This window comes from Sus scrofa, chromosome 2 (assembly GCF_054392235.1).
Source record: "Sus scrofa isolate SSC_HxYL_T2T_F1_AM1 chromosome 2, Sscrofa_HxYL_maternal_Yorkshire_Landrace_v2.0, whole genome shotgun sequence".
NCBI classification, from domain to species: domain Eukaryota; kingdom Metazoa; phylum Chordata; class Mammalia; order Artiodactyla; family Suidae; genus Sus; species Sus scrofa.
Genome location: NC_139384.1, coordinates 152,194,960 through 152,215,911, shown reverse-complemented (window position 1 = coordinate 152,215,911; position 20,952 = coordinate 152,194,960). Strand labels below are relative to the sequence as shown.

General features: G+C 50.9%; 1 protein-coding gene and 1 pseudogene across 7 annotated transcripts in view; one reads left to right on the top strand and one right to left on the bottom strand.

Annotated features, from left to right (window-relative positions):
- The window catches only part of NRG2 (neuregulin 2), a 162,516-nt gene that overhangs the window by 73,921 nt on the left and 67,643 nt on the right, over positions 1 to 20,952 (top strand). The window lies entirely within an intron of this gene.
- Positions 13,297 to 13,661, bottom strand: LOC146405781 (small ribosomal subunit protein eS26 pseudogene; annotated as a pseudogene).

Here is a 20,952-nt window from a genome sequence, read left to right as displayed (position 1 = left end):
TGCCACACCACCTGGCCCAGGGCACGCGAGGAGCTCCTGCTCCCCGCACAGCCCGGAGCCGTGCTGCCGCCCTCAAGGAGCATCTAGCAAATGTCTCCTTACTTATACTCCAGCTCAGTGAAGATGGGCGTGTGCTAAGGTGGCAGGTTATCAACCTCCTGAGAGACAAGTGTGACAGATACGAAGCAGTTAAAAATAGTTCCAGGCACATGTCTTAAGGGCCAAAGGGAGCAGCAGTGCCCTTCCCGTGATTCCCAGGTACCCACAGGCCTCGGCCCCAGCATCCTAGTTCAGCTGACGCAGTCTTTCCAGATTTTGCTCCTGCCAAACCTCTCTAGCCTCGGCTTTCACTGTTTCTTCTCACGGTGGTCCATGCTGCTTAACCCTACTGAGCTCATGGCGTTTCCCAGATTCATCACTCTCTTCCTCGCCTCGTGAGGTCCCTACTGCGGCCAACGCCTCTCTCGGCCTTCACGCTGCTAACTCCTACTCAGCTTTCAGGAGCCCACTGGTTTACCACCTCCTCTGAGACGCCTTCCCTGATTTTCCTTGCTGGTCTTGCCTCTGTGCTCCCGTTGTGCTCTGTGCGTAGGCTGTCTGAGCCCAGCACTCAAGACCACTCCCGCCTGTAACTTCCATTTGCTTGTTCGGTTCCCCCCAGACTGTAAGCTCTTTGAGGGCTTAACTCTCTTCTTCGCCATTTCCTCCCTGCTGCCCAGTGTGGTACCTACAGCATCGCGTAGGATGCTCACTTGACACGTGGTTTGGGCAGAAGTGAACTGAGCTAAGAAGTGCAAGAAGGAAGGGGATAACAGCCATGGTTGGGCAGGTCAGGGAGACGGTGCACCGTAGAGAAGGTAGAACTTGGGCGCGGACTAGAAAGGGAATGGACCGAACAAGAATAACCGCACAGACGGCTAACGTTTCCTCTGTGCCAGGCTCGGTCCCAAGCACTTGCCGACGTTCCCCTAACTTACAGAGCCCCTGCGAGCCAGGCATCATCGCTCTCCCACTTGTCCAGATGAGCGGAAGATAAGAGCAGAATAATAATGAGGTGGCAGAGATGAAAAGGCATTTCGTGACGAGTCGGAGGGACTTGGCGGGATGCGCACAGGGGCCTCTCCAGAGAGCAGCCCAGTGGAGGGCAGGGTTCAGGAGCCCCAGGACGGAGAACTGATGAGGTCCGGGCCGCTCACTCTTGGGGAAGCTTTACATCTGGGCTCTTGATTTAGGCATTGGGAAGCCGTGGCTGCTCTCTCAGCAGGAGGTTGGTGGGGTGGATCTGGGCAGGATGCTGATGAATGAGTTAGGGGGACGAAAACAGGCGAGAAGGCCAGAAGGAGGGCGCCGGCGGGACGCCCCTCGCGCCCTGCTCCTCTAGAGCCATTCTCATCCCCCCCGCCCATCACAGCGCCGACCTGGTGGCCTGGGGACCGCAGGGCTGGACAGCAGCTGCAGGTCCCTGGGGGGCCCCGGCCTGCTCTTCTCTGGCTTGGCGGAGGCTGGCTGCTCAAGGCTGTGACCGTGACCTGGACTGGGCTGGATTTCTGCTCCACGGTCACTTCTGCTAATGAGAAGCAGTTGTGCTTGCCTCGACTATGGAGGTGGGAGAGGGGGAGGGGAGGGGAGGGGAGAGGAGGGGGGAGAAGCCCAGGGAGGGCCCCCTACTTGCTCCTGCGTGACTCCCCCCACCCTGGGTCTCCTTGCCGCTGGCTGCCAGCAGCCACCAGCCCTTACCTCACAGGTGACCTGCCCTCAACTCCGCCCATTCTTCTTGGCTCTTTGGGTTCCCAGAGAGCCGTCGAGCCCAGTGTTGGGGGTCCCCTCACAGCTGCCTCCCGCTCCCCTGCCTTCTGTCGGGTACAGGGCCGGGGCCACAAGGGCCGCGCTGAGTTCTGGTTCTCAGGGCATCTCTCTCTCCCTCTTCCGTCTCCACCTCAGCTTCTCAGAGGCCTGAGGCCTCCTTAGCCCAACAGGACAGCTCACGCCCTCTTCTCGTCATCTGCCCAAACCCCTCTTATCTTTTGAGACCCCGTGTCCTCCAGGAAGCCTGCTGTGACCACCCCAGCCTGTCATTGTTCCAGAAAGAGCTGGCTGGGCCCAGGCCCAACGCCCCCAGGTAGTAAGGCAGCCCAGCCCTGATATCCTGGCTTGGAGTCTTTGTGGCTTGTCTGGCTGGTTCTCTCAGGAGAGGGGGTGGGGGGAGCGGGGACAGGGAGGTGTAGACCTTCTGCATTCTAGTGCTTTCCGGGCTGGAAGCATCCACCATACCCAGTCTCAGGAAGGCCAGGGAACGAGGCCCAGAGTTGCTGTCTGGCTCACCTACTTCTAGCTCTTCCCCGGATCCGTTAACCCTTAAACCCCAGTCACAAAGTCTTCAGTAGCTTTCTCCGCAGGGTGGGCCACACATCTCTCAGCTCAGCCCTCGGCTCCTCCCAGGTGCGGGGCTAGGCCCATGCGGGGTGGGGGGGCTAAGAGCTAGTTCAGCCTCTCTCGCCACTTGTCCCCTCCCCCAGAGGTGTGTCAGAGGCCGCTCCCGAGGCCTCGCTCTTTCTTCTCCTCTCTTTATTGAGGCCTTTTTTATGGCGATGCTGTAGCTGATGCACATATTCCTGAGTAATATGTTCAGGATTAGGCCGCACAATGAGGTTACAGCCCCCTCCTGTGCAGCCCCCTCCCAGGGGAGCTCGCCCGACATCTGGCCGGCGTGCATCTGGCTCGGGCTCACAGCTGGCCAGATGTTGGATCCCCGCGAACCCCGGCCTGCAGCCTCGTCTGCTCAGGGCTGGAGCTGTGCACACACGCGCACACGCACGCCCGCCCGCCCGCACACCCCACTCCCTCTGTTTGCAGCCCTGAGGCGCTGAGGTCATCCAGCCCTCCGAGGGGAGCCCGGCCTCGGTGTGATTATTCCTCCTGCACGGCGGTAGGGCGGGCAGGCCGTAGGGATGCATCTGCAGAGGTATGCAAATATCAGGTTCCCTGTTTCCAGCCCAGACAGGCTAGTGGGAAGGACCCACTTGAAACCAGGCTCTGAGGCTGGAGCCCAAGCTCCACCCGGGGCCCAGCGGCGCTTAGCAGGTTCCCTGCACACTTATTTTGAGGCGCTCCAGGCCTTAAGACTCTCCTGCCTCTCACTGAGCCTCCCCTCCGCACCCTTGGGCCACCCACCCGCCTCCTCCCCACGTGGTCTCATCTTCTGCCTTTGCATTCCCGCCTTTTGTCGTCTATGGCGAGTGCAGCTTCAAGCAGCAGAGGCTGAACCCGGGTGGACCTTCCACTGACAGGTGACCTGCCAAATTTGTTTGCCCAGTGGGGTTGGCAGAGGCTGGGCAGGGGGATCGGGGAGGGAAAGGAAACTGGCATTTAGTGGGTGCCAACTATGTGTCAGGCACTGAGCGAGGTGCTTTAAATATATTATCTTGGTTAATCTTCGCAAGCACCCTGCAAGGTGGCTATTATTATCTTTGTTTTACACACGAGGAAAGTGTGGCTCAGAAAGGTTAAATCTCTTGCCCAAGGTCACATGGCCGGGAAGAGGCAGAGCCAGATTCTAAACCTGGTCTGTGTGACTACACATCACAGGCCCCTCTGCCGTGCGGTCTCCCTGACAACTGGCTGGTGAAGGCCTGTACCCGCCCGCAGGTCCTCCTTCCTGGCCGCTGTATTCTCTGGCTCTTCCAGAGCTGAGACCCTGGGGCTGTGAGCTTTGGCTTTCCTGCCAGGCCAGGCAGGACTGCTGGGGAAAGCGGGAAGCAGGGGGTGTGCAGAGAGGGGGTGCGGGGCTGAGGTTGCAGGGTTATAACCAGTGGATTTTCTGCCTGGTTGGTCTAGGGCCCTGGGGACCGAGGTTTCAGAAACACAATTAGAAGTTGGGGAAACTGGGTGATAGAGGATGAAAGGCAGGCGGATGGGTCCAGGCGGCACCTGGGGGGAGCTTGGGGGCCTGCCATGGCTGTGGGGCAGAAGGAACTTCATTAGAGGGGAAGAAGCAAGCCACAGTGCCCAGGCTGCTAGGGTCGCTTTATCATCCATCGGCCCTCCAAAGGGCTCCCAGCAGGTGGAACATTCCACCGGCACTCCCAGGATCCCACTTCCTGACCACAGAATGTGACATTCTAGAGGGGTCTCAAGGGGTGGATGTGCGCCCTCCAGCCTGTCCATGACTGATGAGGTGCCCATGGCAGCTCTGGTACTCGGTCCCTGGGCTTAGAGAGAGGGGACAGCAGCCTCTTCCGTGCCTCACCTCATGCCAGTACATGGCTGAAGTCACGAACACTGCTCTCTATCTGTGCCTCGTACAAAACTGTCCTTGTGGGGATGAAACTGAAACACAAAGAAAGTAAGTGACTGGCCCAAGGTCACATAGCCAGGAAGTGTGTAAGTTATCCTGTCTGTGTCCAGAGCTCGGCTCCAGAAGGAAGCAACCTGGGGCAGTGGGAACAGCATCAGTCGAGGGCCCCATCCAGTCTAGATGGAAATCCCAGCATCCCCCTCTTCTCTGGGCTGTGACTCAGCCTCTTGAAGCCAAGGTTTCCTCCTCCGTGAATTCCCAAATTCAAGGTGAAGATCAAGACAGTGCAGCAGGTGCTCAATCAACGGGAGCTGTTTCTGGCAGCAGCGGCCAGGGTACCAGCTGTGCCTATGGTTGGAGTGGAGCAAGGATGTTCGGCTGGGACAGGGCCAGTGAAAAGCGAAGTGACGGGAACAGTGACGTGTGAGGTGAACCTCTGTTTTGAGGACACGAGGGGTCCATTCAGGCTCGGTCTCTCAGGAAGCCCAGAGCTGAGCTTCTTTCCCACCATGGGTACAAAAAAGGTTCCATATGTCGGCGCCCTGCGCTGGACGTGACCAGATGTCAGGTGTGCACTCTGGTTCAATCCTGGCTGCGGAGAGTGTTTCCCCAGCAGCTGGGCGCAGTTAGGCATCTGCAGGAGGCATGGTCACCCGGAGCATGGCAGGACCACCCCTCCCCGGTTCCCTAGGAACGAGGTCACTGCACAGCCTTCGAACTGGCAGCTTTTTAAAGAGATGGGAGTGGGAAAGGGCTCATAGGTTTCAGGGAAAAGAGAGGCTTAAGCTCCCCCTGCATCAGGAACTGTCTGCTTTGGAAGAAGCTGAATGTTGTCCAGGCGGCATATCGTAGCCCTAGGGTGCGGTGTGGGGCAAGTGTTAGAACCTCTGGTGCTGCCAGGCAGTTCCCTGGGGATGAGCAGACCGCCCCCCTCTCCCACTGTCCCCTGGGGTGGGTCAGGAAGGTCCAGCCAGTCAGGGATGCTCCAGTGTTGACCATCTGTGCCTGGCATGGGCAGCTTGTTCTCTGCCGTGTGGCTCAATCCAGTTGACATTTTTTGGGGGGGGGCAAGTTGGAAATGTTGAAACAGGCTGGCCCAAAGGCAGTTCTACCCTGGGGAGCCCAACATTCTTTTTCTACTCATTATCCTTTGAAATCACCCTTCTCATCGGGTCTCCCCTAGGAACAGAATGGGACACCACTCTCTTAATACGTTTTCACTGGTCTCTTTGTCACACGCGGGCTGGTCCTAGTGGCAGTTTACTGCTTGGATGGAGGCAGGAGCCGGGCAAAGACTGCAGCCTTCCTGGCTGTCCTTTAGGAGACCCCCGCCTCTGACCAGACCCCTGCCTCCGAGGGCCTCTGTTACTCCCCTTGTCTTCGTCCCCAAAACCAAGGTGGGTGGAGCTTGTGTGGAGGAAGCTTCTCAACATGAACACCGAGCCCCGGCCAGGTATCCAGCCGGGTCTCACGTGGAGGCAACCCCCCCATGTGAAAACCTGAGAAATGCGACTTTAGAGGCCTTGAGGAAAGCTCTCTGCTCCCAAGAGCAGCCAACCCTGGGCTCATGCCTCAGCCTAAGACGTTCTTCTCAGGGAAATTGTCAGCTCCCTAGTTAAGACAAAAGAGAAGCAGAGAAGAAAGACCATAGACGTCTGGTAAGAAATAGGCTAACGTGTTTATAGTCATCATCTTTGGACGGTACAAGTTCTAGGGATTGTTCTGTCTCATTTACATTTACCCATGAATTAGTTTTGGAAAAAAGCAAAAAACACAATTCAAATCTCCCTTAAAGATCAAGTTAAGACATCAGTCGTTGGTGCTGCCCTAAAAATTAGCTCTGGGTCTTTCCCCAGGAATAGAGAGTGCTGCAGGGCCGGAGATCACCTCTGATTCCCTCAGCTTAATATGGCACATCCTGCCTGGTACCCAGCACCATCGAATGTCTGTGGAATTGACTGACTGACTGATTTTGAAGAACTGATGGGTGGAAACGGCAGAAATTTGGTAGAGGAAAGAACAGGGCTCCTTGAGATGCTTCGATGGGCAGAGTGAAGGGCTTCTTTTTCTCTCAAAGGGAAAAGGGAGGCCGGAGACCGTTTCTGTGATGGTCACACTAGTCCTGCCAGTTTTCTTCCTCAATGAAAGGCTGACAGCCTGGATCTTCGGGGAACCCTATCGAGGGAGATTTCAGTGATTAGGTCTCGGGAGCCTCTGGGTCGTCGACGTACAATTTCTCCACATCTTCGCCAGCCCTTGATAACGTTTCTTCCAGCCGTCCTAGAAGAGGTGAAGCGGTGCCTCGTGGTTGGCTTGTTTGAGAGGTAGAGCTCCGTGTTAGATTAAGCTGACATGAATTTCAGCACAAGTTATAACTCATTACACTTAAAATCGTGCTCTGTCACAGTGCCGACGTAAAGCAAGAAACACTTGAACGTGCTGCATTACCCTCTCCTGTTATCCTTGCCTGGTACTCTCTGCTTCATGTAAACTTTAACATTGAGCTCGTGGCATCAAAAGTCCTTCCTAGAAGGTGCACGCGGACTGTATCCCTTTGGACTTTGCACGTGAGCAGCAGAGGTTTGTGCGCATGTCGATAAAGGGTTGGCGTTGACATTCCCAAAGTCTCCTCCGCTGTCGCAAAGGGACCTATAGCTTGGTTCTACGTCTTTGAAACCCAAACTCCCATTCATCCTTCCCAGTTGTATGCTGTCCTGCCACATGTCAGCGAGGGCTTAAAACACATAAAACTGACCATCTTGACCCGTTTTAAACATACAGTTGCGCGGCGTGAAGGAGCTTTACGCTGTTGTGAAGCCCATCTCCAGAACACGTGCATCTGGCAGATCTCCAGCTCCATACACATGGATCGGCTTCCATTCTCTCCTCTTCCCAGCGTCTGGTGACCACTGTTCCATTGCCATTCCTACGAATTTGACTACTCTAGGTCCTCTTAAGTGAAATCAGGCAGCATCCATCTTTTTGTGACTGGCTTATCTTGCTTAGCACAATGTCCTCAAGGTACCTGTATTATAGCGTGTGTCAGAATTTCCTTCCTTTTTAAGGACTAATATTCCGCGGTACACATAAACCCCTTTTTTCTATCCGTCCATCCCTTCATGGACATCTGGTTGATTCCACCTGTTGGCTACCGTGAATAGTGCCGCAGATACCCCCAGAAGTGAGATAATTGCGTCATATGGCAATTCTAGGTTTAATTGCTTTGAGGAGTCACCTTACTGTTTGCCCCGATGGCTGCACCATCTCACCAACCCTTGCTATTTTCTGTTTTGGGGGATAGAAGCCGTACCTCCTGATGGGTGTGAGGTGACATCACTGTGATTTTGAGTTGCATTTCACTGATGATTTGGGATGGTGGGTGTCTTTGAATACACTTGTTGGCCAGCTGTATATCATTTTTAGAGAAATGCCCATTCAAGTTCTTTGTATATTTTTAATTAGGTTTTTCGGTATTTTTTTTTTTTCTTGTTGAGTTGGAGTTCTTTAAATATTCTGGATATTAACTGTTTCAGATTTATGATTTGCAAATATTTTTTCCAGTTCCATACTTTGCCTTTTTATGTACTGACTGCATCCTTTGATGCTCAGAAGTTTTAAAGGTTGGTATAGTCTTATTTGCCTATTTTTGCTTTTGTTGCCCATGTCATACCCGAGTGTCTCATAATTTTGATTTGCGTTTCCCTAATGGCTAATGATGTTGAACATCTTTTCATGGACTTATTGGCCCTTTGTCTCTCCTTTGGCAAAATGACTGTTAAAAGTCCTTTGCCCATTTTTTATGATCAGGTTGGTTTTTTGTTGCCCATTTTAAATTGCTCATTTTTAATTGAATTATAAGCTTTCTTCATGGAGTTAGAGAGGATTGTCATCTTAACAATATTAAGTCTTCTGATTTATGAGCATAAGAAATATTTCCCTGCATTTAGTTCTTATTTCAACAATGGTAATTTTGAGAGTAAGTTTTACACTTTATTTATAAAACTTATTCCTACATATTTTATTCTTTTGGATGTTATTATAAAGTAAGTTGTTTTCTTAATTTCATTTTTGGATGGTTTATGGCACGTATATAGAAATTATACTTTGTAATATATTATAGAATGCAGACTATAAAAATGATATATATTATTCTTACAAATATAAGGAATATATTCCTTGTATCCTATAGCCTTGCTGAACTCATTTATTCTAAATTTTTTTTAGTGAATTCTTTAAGATTTTCTATATACAAGAGCATGTTATCTGTAAATAGAAATAGTTTACTATTTCCTTTCCAATCTGGATGCTTTTATTTTTCTTAGCTATACATTTTTTTCACAGTTGAAAAAAAAAATCAAAGAATATTTGTGACATATGAAAATTTTATGAAATTCAAATTTTGGAATGGAGAGCCACACCCACTTGCTTGTATATTGTCCCTGGCTGTTTTTCACACTTTGATAACAGAATCGAGTAGCTGCAATAAAGACCATGTATGATACTGTCGTCACTTTACTCCACTACAAATCACGGTGATGCACTTTTAGCTTCAGTGTTTCCAGTGACAGTGGCTAACTGTTCTACAAAATTTTATTATTTATTTATTATTTATTTATTTATTTATTTTGGTCTTTTTAGGGCCGCACACACAGCATATGGAGGTTCCCAGGCTAGGGGTTGAATCGGAGCTGCAGCCACTGGCCTACGCCAGAGCCACAGCAACTTGGGATCCAAGCCACATCTGCGACCTACACCACAGCTCACAGCAACACCGGATCCTTAACCCACTGAGTGAGGCCAGGGATCAAACCTGCAACCTCATGGTTCCTATTGGGATTCATTAACCACTGGGCCACGACGGGAACTCTAACCAAATTTTTTTTTATTACCAGTGCACACTCATGTCAAAACAAGAATAGACAAGTGGAGACTTTGAATGTCAGACTTTTGAGGCCAATGAGGACTGTGGATTATTTTGTTATCAAATTAAATGACAAAGACTCATTTATTATGTAACAACACTATAGCTCTGCTAAAAGAATAGACATCATCACCACTAAACTAATTCGTCACAATACCCCCAATTCACAGCAAAGCCCTGGTTGGAAAAATTGGAAAATTTAAAATGAAATCTCATTACCGGAGAATTCTTCACAAAAATAAAAAATGAAAATCAGGCTCCAAAGGAAGTTTCCAAGTGGCTCCTTTGTTAGTAAAGCAAGGAAGGCTGTTTACAAAGGGCGAGTTAATTAAATCGTGTTTGACTGTAGCAACCAAAGAATGTGTCCGGAGAAAATAAACTCCCTTAAGACTATTTAGCCTTTCGGCAAAAACAGTTGTTCAAAGAGCTAAGGACATTAGGAGCAACATAAACAGTAAACTCAAAGACAAGGCAAACGATTTCAAGTGGTTTTCCTTGGCTCTGGATGAGGTGATGGCGTTAATGATACTGGACAGTTATTATTGTTTATTCAAGGAATGGATGCCAAGGACGAAGTGACTGAAGAATGAGCCTCAAAGGACGGTCTGCACAGAGCAACTATCGACGAGAATAGTCGAGAAAACGTGAATTCAGTGCAACCTGAAGTGGAATCTGCTAAGATGTGCTGTAACTGCTGATGCCAAAAACATGTATCAAACAGAAAAGCCTTCGTTGGGCAAATTACACAGCTCCTTAAAATGTTAATGGTGTTTACAGCTTATAGTTTTTCATTGCATGAGTCACTGGCAAGTACTCTGAGGACAGTGTTTTAATCTGCCATGTGCTGTTCAACCAGTAGTGACAACAGAGAACTTTGTATCTTTACAGAAATAGGTATAGATCTAAGGATATACACTCTTGGGAACTTCACTAGTGCACTTCTGTGAGTTTCTGTCAGAAATAAGAGCTGAATATATTAACTTCTCCCACCATACAACATTTTGGTGGCTTAACAGTAGTAAAGTTTTACGGTGATTTGTTGAGCTCAGAGCTGACATAGAAATCCTTCTAACCAAGAAAAACCACCTCAGTCACTCAATCCCTGAAAGGCTTTGGAATTTAACCTTTGCAAAGAAGAGAAGCCAACGGAACACTTCCCAACCCATTCTATGACGCTGGTACTGTCCTGATACCAAAATCAAACAAAGACATGAGGAAAAGAAAACTACAGATCAAGATCCCTCACAATCGGAGTTCCCATCGTGGCGCAGTGGTTAACGAATCCAACTAGGAACCATGAGGTTGCGGGTTCAGTCCCTGCCCTTGCTCAGTGGGTTAATGATCCGGCATTGCCGTGAGCTGCTTGCAGTGTAGGTTGCAGACACGGCTCGGATCCCGCGTTGCTGTGGCTCTGGCTTAGGCCGGTGGCTACAGCTCCGATTCGACCCCTAGCCTGGGAACCTCCATATGCCACAGGAGCGGCCCAAGAAATAGCAAAAAGACAAAAAAAAAAAAAAAAAAAATCCCTCACAACCATAAACACAAGTGTATTAATTATATTTAGAAAAATCAGTATCTTGAAGGACCAAGCAGTGTTTATCCCAGGAGTGTAAGATTGTTTTAACCTTAGAAAATTAATGTAGTTAACTCTATTAACAAACAAAACGATCAGCTCCACAGATGTAGAACAGCATTTGATGGAATCTGACAAGTATTCATGACAAAACCTTTCAACGAACAAAAGGGAACTTCCTCACTTTGATATAGGACATCTACAAAAAACCTAGAGCTGACATCATACTTGACAGTGAAATATTAAAAGCTTTTGCCATAAGATTGGGAATAAAACAAGGCAAGGATGTCTGCTTTTGTCACTTTCACTCAACATTGCAAAAAAACAAGAGGAAAAAAAGTTGTATAGATCAGAAAAGAAAAGAAAAACAGTCTTTATACACAGCAACAGGGTTGCCTATGTAGAAAATTCTAAGGAAACTACAAAAAAAGCTTCCAGGATAAGTGAGTTCATTTGCAGGATACATCATCATTATACAAAAATCAAAGATGACTCTATCTTCAAGGAGTGATTATCCAGGACACAAGGGAATTTTATTCGGGGTAATACCAACATTCCCTAACAGAACTGAAACTTAAACACCACCACTTGCAATAGCATAAATATGAAAAACTTAGGGAAAACTTTGACAAAAGATGCATACGACTACACACTGAAACACCGCTGGGGAAAAAATAAGATCTGAGTAAATTGTGATATATTGTGTTCATGGAACAGGAGACGCAATACTAAGATGTAAATTCTCTGTAAAGTGATCCATGGATTCAATGAAATCCTAATCAAAATCCCAGCAGGCTTTTTAGTAGAAGCTGACAAGCTTATTTCTAATATGTATGTGGAAATGCAATGCACCCAAAATAGTCAAAGCAATTTTGAAAAAGAAAAAAGTTGGAAACCTTTCACAACTTGGATTTCTTATAGACATCTTTCTTATAAACTTATTATAAAGCTACAATAACCAAGACAGTGTGATAGTGGCACAAAAATAAACATGTAGAACACAAGAGAGTATCCAGAAATAGATCTACACAGATACGATAAATGAAGTTTTAACAAAGGCCTTAAGCAAGTCAAAGGAATTCTTAAGGGGAAGTGATTTTTTTCTTCAACAAAAGGTGCCGAAACAATTAGAAACCGAATGCCAAAAAAAAAAAAAAAAAATGAAACCTGATCTTGCCTCACGCCATTAAAAAAAATTTGCTCAAAATAGATCATAGACTTAAACATAAGAGCTAAAACTTCTAAGACGTAAACACAGAAGAAATTCTTAGTGAACTTGAGTTTGGCAAAGATCTCTTAAACAGCACTCAAAAATATGAAACAGAAAGGAAAAATAAATTCGACTTCAAAATTTAAGACTCCTTTTTAGATTAGTGTTATGAAATTGAAAAGGCCAACCAGATTGGAAAAAAAAATATTCAAAACCTATCTAACAAAGGAATTATGCCTACACTATATAAAGAACCCTTATGTCCAGAAGGGAGTGGTGCATTGGGGTTTTTTGATCTAGGGGATAGTTATTTCCAGGGTTTTGCTGTTAAGATTATCAATTAACAGTAATTCCTGTAAAGGATACATGCACTAATTCCTATACAGGACACATGCATTGATCAAAGGATACATGCATTTAAATTTTTGGCAGATTGAAACCAGCGTCCCTCCATATAGATGACAACAGTGTATACACGAGAGCTATAATAGCACCTGCTGCATGGCTTGCTTCACACACCAGAATTATCCTGCATCCTGTACGCCCAGCACCTGATACGGCCTCCAGACTTTATCTCCCCCCACCTGTCCTTCTTTGAAATGACAGAATCGTACTTGACCCACTGGGCTTCCCTCCTTGACCTTGGCTCCAGCATTTCCCCTCCGGCCTGGGAACAGGGAAAGGCCTCTTCTCCACCTTGTCCTTCCATACCCTGCTCTCAAGGACCTACTCTCATCCCACCTTTCCAGATGCACGTGCCTGAGGACCGTGAGCCTCGGAGAGCTTGTTCATCTCTGAGCTGCTGCATTTCGATTTGTGCCCCACAATCAAAGGCTTGATCACATCCTCTTTGTTGGCTAATGTTCGGGTCATTTCTGTGGCCAGCTAGATTCAAAACTCCTCCAGGATTGGGATTTTTTTTTTTAATTCCCTCTAGAATATCAGCAAATTGAGTTCCTTCTGTGTGACACCTTGGCTTGGGCACTTTATATTATCGTTTCATCTCGTCTTTACAACAAGCTTGTAAGGTGGATGTGGGTTTCCTCATTTTACAGATGAGGAAACTACGCCAGAGGGTCAGGCGGTCGATCCAAAGTGACCTGCCTCTGAGGCTCAGTGACTAGGCTGGCATTCCGACTTGCACCATCTGATTAAGAGCCTCTGTGCCCTTGGCTTTTTGCTCTAGTTGGACATATAACCTCTTGCTTTTTTTTTTTTTTTTTTTTTTTAAGCATAGTCTCCATTTTATTGTCTTTTGAAAGGATAGAACTCCTTCAGCCTCTAAAGGACCCAGCTCCTTACATGGGCTTTGGTGGAGGTCGTGGGGCAGCGCCTGCAGGTCTAGATCGGGGTGGAGGTGTTCGATCCTTCCAGGCTTCCCCGAGAACCATTGCTGACTACCTTGCTCTGAATGGTACAACTCACGCAATGATGCCGTTTCACGTACAGCCTGGGAAGCACGTAGGCATGAAAACACTCGCTTAGGAAGTGTCCCTGACCGCCTCGGCCTCTGCAATGTTTCCCATGACGACCTTTTTAATGGCCTTACTCTGGGGCACGCGTTGGGCAGGGTTGGTGCAGTGAATAGGCTACACGTGGCCACGCCCCTTTTGGGCACAGCCCTTGTTCCTTCTTTTCTTGGTCATCTTGGAAGCGAAGATGCTTGGCTCTTCGCTGGCCACCAGTCCAGGTGTCACCCTGTACAACAGACCCGGACACCCCTGTTTGTTCTTTGGATGGGCTCTGCTGGCTCCTCCTTCTCGAAAGCTCTTGTCACTGCTGTAGCGCAGGCCACCCTTCCCATCAGGATCCACCCAGGGGCTGCCACTCCCCTCACCCCTCCCTGGCAGCCCACCTGGCCCTTGCTGTCCCCTTAGGGGCTTTCCCTGGCCAATCTGGCCAAGCAGGGCCCTGAGCAAGGCCAGCAGCAGACACGGAGTGTCCGGAAGCCAGCGAGGCATGGCACTGGGTCAGCAGAAGCAGAAGCGTGTTCGGTAGAGATGGAAAGCAGCCCTCCTGCTGGGAGGAGAGAGACACAAACCAGAGGGAAGCTGGGTCAAAGTTTGAACTGAACTCTGCTCCTTTGCTATCTCTGAGACCTAGAGGGGTTTGGTTGTCTTCGTTGAATCTTTTTCCAAACCTACCCTATACATGGCGGAAACAGACCAGCCACGAACCATCTCTTTGCAGGGACCCTTTCGGCATCAGCGTGCCTTCAGCGCCCTATAGACGCAGTCACCTCTGCGCTGCCGGGTTACTCGAGCATCCACAGACTGGGAGAGGAAACTTTTTTAATCCATCTGCCTCCCTTTCCCTGGGGAAGGTATGACACAGCGAGTATGTACAAAGACACCGGATCTGCTTTAAGCTGGGTCTTTGGTTCCGTCTGAGAGCGAGTATATACAGTCATGACTCGGAATGGGACATTTTCAGGAAAGGGGGAGAAGGGGCTTTGGGAACACACACTAATCCTGGTTTGCCCACAAATGACCCTACCAACGTGTCCATACAGATGCCCTCTCAGAAGCTGAGGGGCAGATCTTGAGTTAGGAATTACGTTGAAATGGCTCATACCAGGTGCCAGGATGCAGTCAAACAAATGAGCGGTAAAGGGCCCCGCTGCTGCTTTTCACCCTTTATCCTCCAGGTAGAGTCAGAATCAACTGGAATATGGAGGCGACCCTGCTCACTGACAGAATGACCCAGAGCTGAAGGGAAGGCTGACGTGTGAGGGACTCGGCAGGTGCCGGGCGCCATCGGAGGAAGGCGTCTGAGGGATGGAGGGGCCCTGAGAAGTGAGGGTAGCCACTGTCTTGATAAAGAGGAGAAGCAATCCCGAGGCGAACAACATTTTGAGAAAAACCCACGAGGGGCCTCCTGGGGTGCCATTTCCTTGGTACTTGGCTGGAGGTGTGGCTTCTCTGCTTGCCAGACGCTTCCGTCCAGCTGGGACCACATTCCCACCTTCCTTCTGCGGCCTCCCAGCCGCACCCTAATCTCACTTATTCTCCCGCCTTCCTCAGGAAGCGAGAGGTCTATTCGGCGTCATCTGACAAGCACCATGAACACCCCCCGTGTTAGGTGCTGGGAGGGCGGTGAGGAGCAGAAAGGGGCCCTTGGAGTTAAAGATCACAGTCTCATCAGGTCAGTGAGGCCACGGGAATCAGGATGGTGGGAGGCGGGATGCAGCATCTGGTCCCGTTCTTTAGGGATGCCTGGGTTCAGAGATGGAAGAGATGGCATCAGGAGCCAAGGGGCCAGAAGAAGCATCGCTAGGAAGGAGCAGGGTGTGGTTGAGAAGCAGGTGGACAGAACCATCAGAACAGACACAATACGGACGCCTTGAGTGGCAGGCCAGAGGATGTGGCTGCTACTCAAGGGACCCTACTTTGAGCAGAGGAGTGACAAGATAAAAGCTTTGGGGAAGGTTTCATCTGGCAACGTTCTGTGGGACTTTTGGGGGGATGGCGACGAGAGAGCCAGCACGCAGCAGGGAAGGTGGGAGACTCTGGGAGGCTTGACTGCAGCGGTAGCGATGAGGAGAGAGGAAGCGGTGTGAGACGGACATCATGCTGGCAGAATTTGCCAGACACAGCCAGGGGCTGAACGTGACACCAAGGGGGTCACAGACAACGCTGAGTGTCCGCTGCAGTGGCCAAGAAAATGCTGAGGCAGGTCACGAGCAGGCTCTAGGAGAAGATAAGAGTGATTTGCAGCTTCTGAGCTCCATCTTCCAGGATCCAGCTGGAGTTCAGAACCTAAGACTCAACCATCAGAAGAGGCCGGGGTGGGAAACTCACTTGGGTGTCCTAGGAGGAGCCGTGGCTGTCGCCGTGAGGGTTGCGGAAGGCCGCGGGAGGGGAGTGAGTATTCCAATGGCCAGCCCAGTACCTGGCCGCTCTCACATCCTCGAGGAAGAGAGGGGTAACTGAGTGGATGAATGAGCTGCGGGAAGAATCCTGAGACGCGCTTACACAGACAGAGTGCGAGAAAAAGCAAGAGTCCATCACTGAGGGTGAGAGAGACACAGCCTTCAGAAAGCTGGGGACACCAAGAGGAAGAGGGGGCCTGGGAGAGGGAGACCTGGGAGGGGAGATGTCCAGGAAGGAGGTGGCCCCCAGAGTTCATTTTAGCAGAAAAGTGGAGACTCTGTCCGGACGGCTGGCTTCGCTGCTGTGAACTAGCCACGCGCCAGAGCTTGGCGTCATGATGGGACCCGGGGCGCATTCACGCCCATCTCATCATCTTTCCCGTTTCGTCACGATGGCTGCTCCAGTCATCAGAGTGTTGGCCACGGCAGGGGGCCTGGGGCAGGACAGGCTGGCGGGGGGTGACGAGGGCTCCTTTGTGTCTCTTGCCTTTGGCCGGCCGGGGAGGAGTCCAGGGCAGGCAGTGGGGTGACAAGATGAGGGCTGAGACGGTTTTGTTTTCTAAGACAAAGGGGCTTTTCCCAGGGCAGGGGGCAGAATAGGGCCTGGCACCCCATCTCTGCAAAGGCTGCATCTTGGCCTCCCCGGGGGAGACTAGACACAGCTGTGAGCTGGTGGCCGTCCCATCCAAGGTCAGTGGCGTCATTCTGGGGATGGCTTCCTTTGGACCTGAGAGAGGGGGAGATGTGGGGCCAGAGAGTACTGTCCTTTAGGCGTTGCTGGATCTTTTTATAATTTTCATTTTCCCCTCTGCTGTACTCCTGGGGGGGAGATCCTACAGCCTCTAAGCAGGGAATGGAGGTTAAGAGGGGGGTGAGGGGAGGGGGTGAGGGAGGGGGAGAGTTGCTGCCTGGAACGCCCCCCAGTGAAGGTTCCAAAGAGGATCCAAATAGGATGGGGCTGTAGGGCGGAGGTGAAGCATCTGGGCCCATCGCGAGCCCAGTACCCCCAGGAGGAGGGGCTGGGGAGTCTGCTACTCCCACCATGTGCTCTCCCAGTATGGGCTCCTCAAGAGGCAGCTGGGACCTTTGCCGGGTACCCCTTCTTGAATGAGGCTCTATCTTGGCCTCTTAGAACAGGATTGTACGAGGATCTTGACTCTGCGGAAGAATCCCGACATGGAGCCCTGGCCGAGGGCTGCTGGCACAGACCCCAAGCGCCATCCCCTCAGGAGCCAGGAAGCTTCTCTTCCTTCTCCGGTCACAGAGGGTGCAGTGTCCAGCTGCCCGGCGGACAGTCTAGATGGAATGTGCTCAGAGGTGAGCTCAGGGGATGCAGGTCACCGGTGGGGCCCGCTGCTCCCACTTGGATCAGACCTCCCCCCAAGTAGAGGGAGCGGAGGTTCCCTCCCTGGAGGGGTTGACTGAGCATTCGCTTATCACCTTTGGGCTGGAGGCAGATCACTTCTAGACCAGCAAAGGAACAAAGCAGAACAGCCCAGGCAGACGGCTTTCCTGCCCAGATGTGCCTCTGCACAGGAGCCCTGCTCATTCCCACGCCGTGGTCCACTTGATGGGAGCCACGGCTCTGTCCTCTGGTCACTGTGCAGAGGCCGTAAGCACAGCACCGTCACTCGCCGCAGCCAGCCTGGCGTCTGGGCAGCAGGGGGATTCGGGAAGGGGCAGCGACTTTGGAGGGCCACGGAGAGCCAGGCTTCTATAATCATGTGACTGCGCACGAGCACGCCTGCCCTGTGTGCACTGTTCCCTGCAGAGCCTTGTGCCCTTGCACTGCCTGTGTAGCCTTATCCTTCCCCATGGGCACCTCGGCCCGGCTCAGAAAGCACAGAGGCAATGGTTAAAGGCAGGGAGCCCACCGACCAGGCTCTACCCTCTCCCTGGATCAGAAGGCGGCTCTGGGGTCTCCCGATCCTGCTGCCCTGTCAGGGGTGATGGGATGACTCAGAGGCTGCAGTGGCCACATTTACTGTGCCTGCCAGGGGCACGTGGCAGGGGTTGAGGTGGAAGGAAACAAGGTGAAGGTGCCCTGGGTGCCAAGGATGGGCCCTGCCAGCTGGCAGGTGCAGCCTCCCTGTGTCCAAGGATGGCCGCTTGGAAGACCCCGTGGAGTAGGGTGCAGTGGGGGCCAGGTGGTTGAGGACAGATGGACCGGAATAGTGTCCTGCCTCTTCCCTCAAGTCCTCGGCCTCTGCAGAGTCCTCTTCAGACACCAGGAGCCTATCCCAGCACGGTTCCTCCCCTGGGCTTGGCTTGGCTGCAGGGGTGTTGGCACCGCCCAGTGGGCTGGCTCAAGGGCTTGAACTGTGCTACTCCAGCAATGGCCCCCGCTCCGGGGGTCTAGGCGATCTACAGAATAGAAGGGGGTCTGGAGAGGCTTCTGGTCTACACAGCAGCAGCAATCAAAGAAAGAGTCGCCAGGAAAGGTGGGAAGCCTTTCCCAGCCACCTGGCGACATACAAGTGTCCCTGCCTGTGACCTTAGGGTTCCGTAGGTCCAGCCCCAAAGGATCTGCGATGGCTGCTGCTTTGGAAAGCAATGTCTCAGCTTCCCACCGGCATAGAAACTTCTCGAGGGCAGAGGTGGGTTCTGCCCGCAGCACAGCACAAGAGCAGTAGGAGACGGCAGGCAAGGAAGTACTGCGTTGGTGCCGCGCAGGCAGCCACCAGTCGATTCTCCCGCAGCATCATGAACCCAGGACTTTCACTCCATATGAACTTTTCCACCTTGACACTGGTTTGTAGTCAGGACTTAGCTCCTGGGTCAACAGTAAGACAGCCAGACAGAGGACGTCGCTGTTCAACCGACAGACCCCGCGGGCCCCGCTCTGTCCCCAGAGCTTGCTGAGCCTCACGCCTTCCTTGACCTCCGTCCCGCCTCTTGCTCCTGCCTCCCGCTGCCTCTGCACAGGCTGCCCCTGGTCTCGACCGCTGCTCCTGTCCCGAGGCTCAGGGAGGCCCCAAGCAGCGCTCACCGTCTCTTCTCAAGATCCCCCCGCCAACATCGTTCTCACGCTTCGTCCCGACCCCTGCCCCAAGAGCTGTTAGCAACTTAGTGCCCTGGCCCTCCTCCGAGGAGCAGGCTCAAGTGAGCGATGCTCTGTGTCCCAGAAGCAGCAGCGAACAGCCATCCGTGAGGCCCTGGAAAGGGAGGTGGCCGGTGGAGCCTGTGCCAAGCCCCATCGGCCCAGGGAAGCCTGACGGAAAGATTCTTTCTGGAGGAAAGAGGAGATTAGCTGAGCCTCCCCAAAGAAGACAAGCAAAGAGAACACAGAAATATTTCCTTTAAAAGGGAGCAAGAGCAGATGGAAAGAGGGTTTATATTAATGAAATCTCCGGATATTAAGGATGAAATGAATGCCAGGGAAGGTTATTATCATTTCATTAGAACACAAAGGAAGAAACAAACACGTTATTATGTGAGACCAAGAAGTTATGAACAAGGGAATCCAGCAGGGAAGTTATTAGCTGGGTTAATTAAAACAGAACAAGCCGGTTGAGTAATTCCGTCTGTAGGACACAACAGGGAAGGCATAATTCATTGCCCTTAAGAAAAATATTCAGGTTTTTTTGTTTTTTTCCTTTTTTTCATTTACCAGAAATCTTGCCCTTTTGATATTGTCTGGCAAACCAAAAAGATTTATTCTTGTGAAAACCTAGTTGATTTATCAGCGGGAGGTTTTATTAGGTAGAGTTCGGTTCTGATCAGAGGAAATGGAAACCCACACGAAACACTTGAGCTGTCCTCTCTTCTCCACTTCCTCTCGCCATCCTGAAGCTGGGAGTCCTTGGCCCAGGACATGATCCCTGGAGCCGCCGTGGCCAGTCTTTCTAGCTAGCCCTCTCGGCACCCAGCACAAGGGGGAAATGGCCAACAGGAATGTCGCTGCAGCACGGGGCCACCCGGTCATAGGGCCTGGGGAACCACCTGCATATCTGAGCTGCTGCCCCGCTTCAGGGAGCTTAGAGGTCCCACAGGTGGCCCAAAGGGGATTCCATCGGCCCTCAGGATTTTGCTGGTCTCTTGTTTGTCAGGCTTTGTGAATTACAACCGGGGCTCTGGGCTCAGTTCAGCCTTTGGAGACTGATCTCCAAAGCTTTTTCTCAAGGTGGGTCCCCGAGAACCAGAGTGCCCAAGGTCTTTGACTCAGGGATAGGACACGAGAGCTGGAGGAGGCCTTGTCGAGGGGACAAGTCCATCTAAACTCTTTGTTAAAAGGGAGGATACTGGACCCCGGAGAGAAGGGAGAGCCTGAGACCGTAGTTTCTGAGGCCACAGAGCTCATCAGGGGCTGAGCAGGACAGGCTGACCAAGGTTTCTTAGCAAGTCCTGGTAGCTCACATACGCCCTGTGCTCAGGCCTATTTCAGGGCTGTCTTCCCCAGACATGCCTAGGAGACCTCTGGAGAGCACAAGATACATTTCAAGGAGAGATCATGTGCCATGATCAGTGTTTCCCAGGTGTTACTTGCTTTGTTGTTGTTGTTAGTAAACTTTATCTTTCGAGCAGTTTTAGGTGCACAAAATTGAGCAGAGGGTGTAGAGTTCCCATAAGCCCCTCACCCGCACACTCACAGCCTCCTCACTGTTGACGTGGTCGTGGCCCATCACAGTTTGCAACTGATGAACTTACATTGACACATCAGCCAAAGTCCAGAGCTTCCATCAGGGTTCACTCTTGGTTCCGTGCCTTCTATGGGTTTTGACAAGTGTGTAATGACAGGTACCCCCATTGTGGCATCATAAAAAGTTTCACTGCCCTAAAAATCCCAGGTAGTCTTCATCCCTCCCTTCCCTGTATCCCCTGGAAACCACTCATCTTTTTTACTGTCTCCATAGTTTTCCCTTTTCAGAATATCCTAGAGTTGGAATTGTACAGTAAGTAAGTAGCCTTTTCCAGACTGCCCTCTTTCTCTTTGTAAGATGCATTTAAGGTTCCCCTATGTCTTTTCATGGCTTGATGGCTCATTTCTTTTTATTGCTGAGTAATAGTCCATTGTCTGGGTGTTTCACAGTTTCTTTCTTCACATATTGAAGGACGTCTTGGTTGCTTCCATGTTTTGGTGATT